The sequence below is a fragment of the Podarcis melisellensis genome, assembly GCF_964234715.1.
Source record: "Podarcis melisellensis genome assembly, chromosome: 17".
Lineage (NCBI taxonomy): Eukaryota > Metazoa > Chordata > Lepidosauria > Squamata > Lacertidae > Podarcis > Podarcis melisellensis.
The window spans coordinates 23091747-23101781 of record NC_138534.1 but is presented as its reverse complement, the minus strand read 5'-3'; the positions used below and the strand labels follow the sequence as shown (position 1 = coordinate 23101781).

General features: G+C 44.8%; 1 protein-coding gene across 13 annotated transcripts in view; it reads left to right on the top strand.

Moving 5' to 3' along the window:
• The first annotated feature begins 2310 nt into the window (after positions 1 to 2310).
• The window catches only part of MPDZ (multiple PDZ domain crumbs cell polarity complex component), a 100964-nt gene continuing 93239 nt past the window's right edge, over positions 2311 to 10035 (top strand). For all 13 annotated transcript variants that reach the window (XM_081893624.1, XM_081893618.1, XM_081893613.1 and 10 more), the window contains exon 1: positions 2311 to 2389. The gene's annotated coding sequence lies outside the window, so the exon portion shown is untranslated. The remainder of the gene's footprint in view (positions 2390 to 10035) is intronic.

Here is a 10035-nt window from a genome sequence, read left to right as displayed (position 1 = left end):
AATAAGCAGATGGAAAGTGGGAGGGCATCCAGGGGGGAAAAAAGACTTTGGCAGTCCCACCCAGCATTGACCTCATTGTGTTTTGATTGAATGGGATTTTGGCTTTGTGCGCAATCCCCAGATTGTAACCCCTGTGTTGTGTAATGGTTAGTGTGTTGGACTAGGACCTGGGAGACCAGGGTTCAAATCCCCACTCAGCCATGAAACTCACCAGGTGACCTTGGGCCAGTCACCATCTCTTAGTCTATCCTACCTCAAAGGGTTGTTTTGAGTGGGACTGGAGATATATTGTCCAAAACCAGTTTGAAATCCATGTCGTGACATCAGTTTCACAATTTTAGCAATGGATCACAAATCATATGCTTTTGTGTGTGTGCACACGCTATGCAAAAAATCACAACGTGGGGAAAACTGTGAAGCCAGCCCATGCTTCTACATAGTTCCATCCTTATTTCAGACACTGTGATATATCACTATATCATGATGCTATATCACGATGCTTAGCTGGTAATATATTGTGATGTTGAAAACCAGGTTTCGCCCAGCTGTAGCTGTGAGGAAGAAATGTGGAGGAGGAGGACCACTGCACTACCTTGAGATCCTTCTAACCTAAAGCTGCTCTATAAATGCAATAAATAAATTAAAATAAATTGTGGGTTTACAGTACCCCTACACAAATATGCATAACATCAGCCCTAAATGTACTGAATGAAAATATTCTGAGGAAGAGGCAGCATCATGGTGGCCTAACATCCTAAAAATACTGGAAGCAGCCTTTTGACCTACATAGCCTGTTCTATTTAGAGCCAGTGTAGTGTAGTGGTTAAGAACGGTGGACTCGTAATCTGGGGAACCGGGTTCGATTCCCCGCTCCTCCACATGCAGCTGCTGGGTGACCTTGGGCTAGTCACACTTCTCTGAAGTCTCTCAGCCTCACTCACCTCCTAGAGTGTGAGTTGTGGGGGAGGAAGGGAAAGAAGATTGTTAGCTGCTTTGAGACTCCTTAGGCCGGGTAGTGATAAAGCAGGATATCAAATCCAATCTCCTCCTCCTCCTCCTCCTCTTCTTCTTCAGGCATATTTAATGCTATGTATTCATTCATCCACTAAAACAGATTTCTATCACTGCCTGTTGATCAAATCTTGCCATGAGGCTCTCATAAGACCAAAACGTGAAAGATTCCTGGAAGTTGAAAGCAGCAGCAAAGCAAGCAGCCAGCGGCATAATTAGCAGGACAATTAATATCCCGTAAAAAAAATATACCTAGTACTTCAAAGAAAACACTCTGGTCAGCCAGGCAAACTGGGGGCAGGGGTGCCAACTTGAATAAAATATTGTTTTGGGGGGAGGGGGCGCAGGTAAGTCCCAGCTGGTATAACAGATCCCATGACAGGGCGCACACACAGAGCATCTGAATGGCTTTGCCCATTAACTTTTTTGGGGAAGGGGTCTGTCCCCCTCATTGGGGGTGGGGAGAAGGTAACCTGGCCCCTAGAAGATTGGGGAGGGGGTTTCAAAGTTGAGGCACCGTGACCGAAAAGTGGTCCCGGTAGCTACCCACCTAATGGCGAAATGGGGCGCGGGGGGGGGGGAGAATGAAGAAACTTCTTAACACGTGTTGGAGAGGAGAGCTGGGCCGAATCCGACCCTCGCTTTCTCCCTCCCTCCCGCCGCCCGCGCGCTTCGTTCCTCCCAGAGCAGCCTCGGGGAAAATAGGGCAACTGCCGCCGCAGGATTCAGGGTCCGGGGAGCCGGCGCGCCTTTCTCCGAGGGGGCCTTGCCCGGCAGAGAGAAAGCGGGTCTCTTTCGGCACCCGCCCCTCCCCGGAGACGGACGAAAGACGCTCTCGGCTGAACTTCGGGAGGGCGAGGGTCACCCTCGGCCCAGCCGGGCTCGGGGCGAGGCGGAGGGGCGGCGCAAGCTCCTCGCGGGACCCTCACTCGACCACCGGCGCTGCTGCTGCTGCAACAACAACTGTGAGGCGCTGCGTAAAACCCCTCCTTGGATCTCGCTCTTTCCTGTCTTTTGGGAACCTCCCTCCCCCCCAACGGAGCATCCCGGTTCGGTCCACTGCGCTGCTGGCGGGGGTGGGGGGCGCCAGCCTCGTTTTTCCAGGGGGGGGGGTGGAGAGAAGGGGGGTCGTGCGCGCCGCTGCGCCCGCGGAGGGCTCGGCCAGGCCTGGCCTGCATGGGGCGGGGGGAGACCGGCTGGCGGAGCGAAGGCCGCCTGTTGCTTCTTGGGCAGGAGCTGCTGGCGCTGGCCCGGATCCAGCAGCGGGATCTGCGGGGGGGGGGAGGGGAGGGGGAGGGTCTCGGTCCGGGTCTTCACTCGGCGGCTGGACGAGCAGGAGGGATGCGGCGGGCCGGTTCTGCTTCAGCCTCTGCCGCGGGTAGGAGGAGGAGGAGGAGGAGGAGGAGGAGGGATGGGGAGGCCCACCAAAGCGCGCCTTCCCCGGCCTGGCCTGCTGGGCTCCGTCTCCCCCTCCCTTTCCTCTGGCGAGGAGTTTCCTGCGGTCACGCTCCCTGCTCGCCTTCCCTTCCTTCCCGTCGCTCTCCCAGCTCCCTTTACCGTCCAGAAACACTCGGGATCAATGCGACGCCTTTGCTTTTTTTGGGGGGGGGGATGGGGGTGGGCACCGGGGAGCAGCGAGCATCCTCTCTTCTCCCCTTAGGCGAACCCAGGGAGTTCAAATGGAAAGGAACTTGCATTGCTAAGATTAGAAGATGCGGGGAGGGGGGGGGGAGAGAGATGCGCTCCGCTTGCATGCGCAGTGGAGCGGGCAGGGAGCGAGGATGCCAAGGAACATCATCCTGAGTCGGAAAGAGCCAGACTTGTCGCTTTCATATTTCATATTCTGTGAAAGCAACCGGAGAGAACTAATGTAAGGTTACCAGACTTCCCCGTTTCCCGGGGACAGTCCCCGGATTTACAAATCAGTCCCCCATACAGAATCCATTGAGGCTGAAAAGTGTCCCCTGATTCATTGAAAAATAATCTGGTAACCTTAAACTAAAGCGAGCCGAGAACTCCGCCTTTGCCCTTGTTGGGAGCGGAACAATGAGGGTTAGTTGTGGTTGTGGCTACACACATTCAGGATCATTTCCCTTGGCTAAGCGTTGCTTAACAAGGCTTATTCCCACCCTCCTTGTGTTTAAAATGACTGGTTAAAAAAAAAAGTAGAGAAATGCACAATCCTCACAATTTTGGTGTGCGTGAATGGGTAGGGTTTTAGTCTGCTGGGAGCACACAGTTAAGGACTAGATCATTACTCCACATTGGAATTAGCCTGGAGCAGAAGAGTATTGGCTTTGTGTATATGCAGGAGCGAAGTAAACCGGGTATAGGTGTTATCCTGCACACCCAGCTGCTTTTACATCTCATGCTGAAAAGGCCCAAACGTCAGTCGCTGCTCAACATATTAATTGCACGGGAATTGATATAATCCCCTGTGTTAAAGTACAACTAATGTGTAAAATGGTCCTGATCAAAGTCGGTGTGTGAACATAGTCCCCACTGCCCTTAATATTTGTGTGGCATGTTCCCATTCTGCTGGACACATGATGCAGCAACACTTGCTCAAAGCAAGAGGGGGGTCAGTAGAAGTAGTGTATGGAAAACACCATTTCAGTGTTTTTGAAATTAATGCAGTAAGCACCAAAGACCCAGTTCAGAGCTGAAGTGCACTTCAGTTCACTTAACTCTCTTTCACATTGTGACTGTTAAGTTAAAGTAATGCACTATCTATCTTAATCATTAGCTCTTTCTTTCTTTCTTTCTTTCTTTCTTTCTTTCTTTCTTTCTTTCTTTCTTTCTTTCTTTCTTTCTTTCTTGCCAACTATCTCTGTGCTACTCTCTGGAGATCATGTGGCTATCTTTAAAGTGTGGATCTAGAATAATTCACAAGAGTGCAAATAAGGAGTGAATTCTTTCTTCAAGTAATCATGCAGATCTGTAGGTGTTTTGTGCAATACAATTAGAATCAAACTTCAAATGCTATGTGCCTTTTGTTTTTGTTTGTGGTGTTTCTTAATTTAGTTTTTCCAAAGGCTTTTATGGACTAGTGAATAACTATAGTACAGTTTAAATACTGCATGGTGCTACCGAGAATTTGTCTCCAGCGTTTTTACAGATAGGAGAAGGACAAGAGGCTTGGTTTCTGTGTAGCATGACCCTGTCAGCAAAGATGTATTGTATTTTCTTGATAATATAGCACCTATTTTAAAGAAAGGCTCGCATGACATTTTGGAGAACTGTGCTATTTATGGCAGTCTCCTCTCCAGTAAGCAGTTCAGTGCACTCACTGAAATGAATGCCAGCATATTAATGGATCTTAGTGTGGTCTAGTAAGTTTTCTTTTCTTTGCCGATGACAAAACTACACTCTAAACCTAAGGAGGAAAGGTGGTAGGCAGCCCTTTTGATAAGCAAGTTAGGCTGTTGTAGTTGACTTGAAGTCATTTTGTATCTGGCTGTTTATTTTGCTTTGCTACAGCGACATGTTTTGTCACATTGCACAGATGGTGGGCGTTGCAACCTATTTGCAATGACTTTTTGGGCCAGCAAACAATTCTGAGAACTTAGTTGTAAGAAGTCCAGATTAAGGACAAATAGTGTTATGTCCTGTACAGGGACAAGCTCCATGCACTTGGAAGTTAAACAGGCACATGCGTGCAGATGGACCTGCCTTCAGTATTGTATTGAGCAAAAATTCGTAGTAGCATGTTAGCTTTCTGCATGAGCAAAGATCAGGAGGATGTTATTTGTCCATAATACCAAACCCCCAGTCCTAAACAGAATTAGGCATGGTTAGCGCTTGAGCTCTACAGTGTCTTTGCAAGCCAAAGGGGCAGTTTCGTGTGGCAAAATGATTGCATGAATTGGCCCCCTTCTAAGTCAGGTGCTTTTTACCATGGTAGTAGATGGTGAGGGAATGTTCTGGGTTTTAGCATAACTGGCATGCAAACTGCTTTGAAAGCCACTTTATCAAAATGGTTTGCTATAAAATTCCAGCAAACTTAGAATATGGCTGTGCTTTCATTTTAGCTATGATGCCAGAAAGTGTAGGTTTGAGTTGGGTTTTGTTGGGAAGAAAGGAAGACTAAAATTAAGGAGGCCTAGTTTTAGCAAAATGTTTAGGACTTTTTCCTTGGTGTGTTTGAAGTGAAGAAACCATTCTGTGTCAAAACAGAAACTTATGTTTTGTTAGATCGCTGTTGTTACCTGCGCTCTTTATAATTAACAGAGAAATAGACATTTACATTTATGAATGCCACTGAATTTGATGAATGCGTGCCCTGAACCTTCTGTTGACATGCTTTCCCATAAAGAATTGAAATACATTCTTCTTGTCTTGGGTTAAAATAGAAATCTGCATTAGGACAGCCAAGGTCAATATCAGCTTTAGGAAAGTAGAAAAGTGCCGCTCTGAATGCTGGTATAGATAGCTTTTACCTCTTGTCTCCTCCCTATGTTTTTTTTTGACATCCATAGGCATGAGAGCACTGAACCTTTTCTATGACAATTTAGTCTGAATGTTTAGTAGGTTAGTATCTTCTAATGCCCAGATTATACTTTAATCTTTAGATTTAGGTTTGACCAGGCTCAGCTTGCAGTAATAAAATTCAAATTCAAACACTTATGGGTTTCTAACAAGAGTATTCATGAGAATTCTAACATGGTATTCATGAAATCAATTGGATTATGTAAATCAGCTACTTAAATATTTTTAATGTGAATTCTTTTGATGTTTCATTATTGCTTTCTGATCCTAGAGCTTCTAGCAACAGTGCGCTGTGTGGCTATTAGTTTGTATAAGAAAAATATCTTCACTTATTTTGAATTTATTTATCTGAAATTTATATATGCAGCTTTCTTTTCTACCGTCAGAGGTGAATGGAGATGTTGACTGGTTAAATCATGATCAATATTTAAAGAGATGGTTTTTTTGAACAGTAGTAAAGACAGTCTTACATTTATTACAGAACCCCAAATTAACTGTTAGGAAACAAAGCTAGCACAATCAATTATTAATAACTGCAATGAATTTCTGCAAATATGAGTGTATGTTAGTGCTGTTAAGTGATCAGCTTTATTTGCCGGGTAGTTAGAAGCAACAGGATACTTTAGTTACAAATTTTACTTTGGTGGCAGATTTTGTTTTATATTAAGCCAGATAAATAAACAAAAACAACAGAGCAATTAAAAAAGCAAAGCAGAAAAGTTGGTTTTGTAATGCAACTATGTTTCTAGATGGTGTGCAGGAGTATATTGGTGTGTATCCCTAAACTGCACAAGGACTCGGGAGCAAGACTGCTCACTCTTGCCTTTGCTGTTTGATGATACCATGATGGACATGTTTTGCTTCATGGAATTTTTGCCAGATATTTTCAAATGCGCTGAATTATCAGTAGGTTGTATTGGATGCAGTGGCGTAGCGTGGGGGGTGCAGGGGGGCCCAGCCGCACCGGCCGCAACATGGGGGGGGGTGCGCTCGCACTCGCAGCTCTCTGCCCCTACCTGGCTCACTCACTCTCTCTCACTTGCCTTGCCCCGGGTGCTGACAACCCACGCTACGCCACTGATTGGATGATATGTCTTATTGAATCTTATTCAGATTTGAAGTGAGTGCGTCATGCCCTCCTAAAACAGTTCTGACATTATGGGATAGATACTTGTGGGCATCATTTTTAAACAGAGCATATGGGTGAAAAATCCAGTGCACACAAGCCAGTTCATGGGGTTGATGTCACAGATGCCAGAAAAAGGGACAGAATATACAAAAATATCAGAATATTAAATATCAGTGGTTATTTAATGAATAAATCCCAATGGATTTTTCTCTTACTAATCAAGGGAATCTATGTAGACACTTGTTTTGTTTTGCTTAGCTTTGCCTACTGAATAATTTTACAAGGCTTTTACCCTTTTCCTATGCCTTTTATATTTGATTGGGGAAATGGTCAATTTTTGCCCTTCAGAAATTTCACATCTTAAATAGCATTTTACTGGTTTTGATAGATTTATAGTAATAGTATGAACTCTTTTGTGTCATAGTTTAATTGTGTATTTGTGGATATACGTTTAAGAGGATTTCCCCAGATGCAGATCAGTTAAATGCATTGATAAATATATTACTTATATAAATACTGCACTTGTCACATTCCTGGTGTACTTTTTCAAAGTGCATATAAAAGTAGGAATAAATTGGCTGTATAATTTGAGTTTACAATAAAAAATATTTCCTATAACAATTAGAATGTTCTACAAGTATTGATAAAATAAGAAATAAAATAATAGTGATCATGTCTTTTATCTTTTATTTGTACTTTTGTGAGGCTTTTATTAATTACCATTAACAGTTTTTAAAACCTTTTACAGTTCATATCTTGTTTTAGCATCACAACCACTCTGTAAAACAATTCATACTCCCCCCCACACTTTTTAAGCACTTGGGTTTCCAATATAGTGACTTGATTCACGCAATTCATTTATCCATTAACTGTGATAAACTTTGTCTTATTACTTCATTTACTCTGCATTGCTTTAACCTCTCCGAGCTTTGATAAGACCAGTGACCAAGTTGCATTGCTTGTTGAGAAACAAGATAGTGGGCTCAAAAATGCTAGTTATGAGCAGACTCTTGTGTGTGTTTAAATAACATGTCATCACAAAAAATAGTGCCCCACAGTTATTTGAGGAACAATCAGTTACAGTATTGAACAGGTAAAGTAGCAACCATATTTCATGGTTATTATGCATCACAGTTTGAGAATAGATCATATTTTTGCATGTGCATTAACTTTGGATGTAAAATAGTCATCATTTTATTAATTTAACCTGATGCAGCAAGGGGACCTATATGTCTAAACAAGTTTCCTTTTGAGTGTCATCAGCTGAAGCCACAGATGGGAATGCTCATCTGAGCGTGGGTGGAGAATAACTAAAGTATGCTTTAAATAGCATGCACATCTTAATGTGTCTCCACATCCTGATGCAAATACTCATGCACAGAAAGGTTTCTAAAATGTGATTTAAGCTGCGTGGGAGTGAGAATGAAAAAAGGAGGCTGTGAAAAACTTCTGAGATTTCAGTTGTGTTTAGAGTAGGGTTGTCATATCTTGAAGAGCAAAAAAAGAGGACAGCCTGAGCCACTGCCAGCCTGAGCTGGGGAAATAGGCACACAGGGCTGCGGCACCTGAGACCAAGTCTGAGCTACTCTGTGCCTGCACCAAAAACCCCATAAACAAACCAACAAACCCTGAATATTTCCTTTGAAATGTAAAACATCACCTAGGATGACCCTGTTGCCCCCCCAAAAGAGGACATGTCCAGGATTTCTTGGACATAAACCCTAGTTTAGAGAAACATCTGGATTAACAGTACTGTCCTCGAGAATATGTATTGATTTTAGCAAAAGGGAGAAAAGTAAGGGTGCATTCTCTGATCCCAAACTTACCTTGTGTCTCTGTTGGTGATGCAACAACATCCAAGCTTTGGGGTTCTGTTCTGCTTATGGAGATCAGGATTCAGTATTGCATGGGCAGCCTCCATCTCCACATTGGGCAGGAAGCCCACTGATCACATAGGGTTCCCATTCAAGGCAGAGAGCATTGCACCTCAGCCACGGTGAGGCGTGCCTGGCCTGACCTGGTAGCAGAGAGTAGGGGGAGAGTGAGAGGCAAAGCTGGCACATGCTCTTCTTGGCCACAGCCTGCCCCATGTGCCCACCCCTGGCAGTGCGGGCATGCGCTCCGCTGCTGTACATATGCATCGGGGTGGGGCTAGTGGCCACAGGCCCAGCTCCACTCCCTTCATGAAATGGTTAATCATGTTGATCAAACCCTTGAATGGGGCTTGATGCTGCCAACCCAAATATATTTGCATGAAAGCATTTAACACTACAAAAGAGTGATTGGCAAGTCAGACAAAATGTTTGTGTTGCTTTTTGGGCATCTCCCAGAAGGAAAGGCACGTTGATTTGCTTTCATATATAGTATGAATTCATTTGAACTCATGGCCAGTGGCGTAGCGTGGGGGTGCAGGGGGGGCCGGCCACACCGGGCGCAACATCTGGGGGGGGCGCGCTCTCACTCGCAGCTCTCTGCCTCTACTAAAATCCACAGGTTAGGGGGCGCAAATTACTTGCCTTGCCCCGGGTGCTGACAACCCACGCTATGCCACTGCTCACGGCGAAGTGTTGCTCGCAGTGGATTTAATTTATTTATGGTGGGTTGGGTCCAGAAATGTGTGAGCGGAGGTCTGTTCACAGAACATTCCCCTGAATGGAAGGAAGAGGTGATTTTGGCACATTTTCTCCTCCCTGTGCAGTTTTGCTCGTTCTCTGAAGTTCTGTTCTGGAGCACCTGTGTGCCTTCTAGAACAGTGCTACCTTTGAACTTTAGAAGATGTGCACAGTCATTTGTCTGTCTTCGGCTATTTAGCTCACCATCACTTATCTCTGTAGCTGAAGGGCTAGAGGCTTCCTCTAAAACAAAACAACAAAAGGCAGCATAAACTTGGTGGATGACCAGATACCAAGTTTTGTGTTTACATGGTGTGATCACAGATGCTTAATACACACACACTTCCCTAATATTGTGTAGCTCTATCTAGAAGAATCCTAGGGATGTATAAGTAGGACGCCTCACTTAATATCTAATTTCATCCTCTCATTTGATAATGGGGGCTCAGGTAAAGAAGTCTGACTGTATGTGTAAGGCAATTTGCATCTCAGTGTGAATGCCTCAATGGTTCATTCCTCTTTGTGTGGGCGATCAGCTTACAAATCTGTTCCTTTTGCCATTCACTGGCCTCTGTAAAATTGATAACGTGGCACTCGCACACAAAAAGCTTCCTCTCTTCCATCCCAATGGGAGGTTGCTTCCCTGCGAAGTCCAGCCTACCTAATGAACACGTGGGGCCTGGTTGTCAGTGTTAATTCCAGTAAGGCTTGAGAAATGCCATTGCCTGCGGTAAGGGCTGCAAGGCAAAGCCTGTTACTGCACCTTCTATCTTTGGCATCGCATGTTTGTTAATC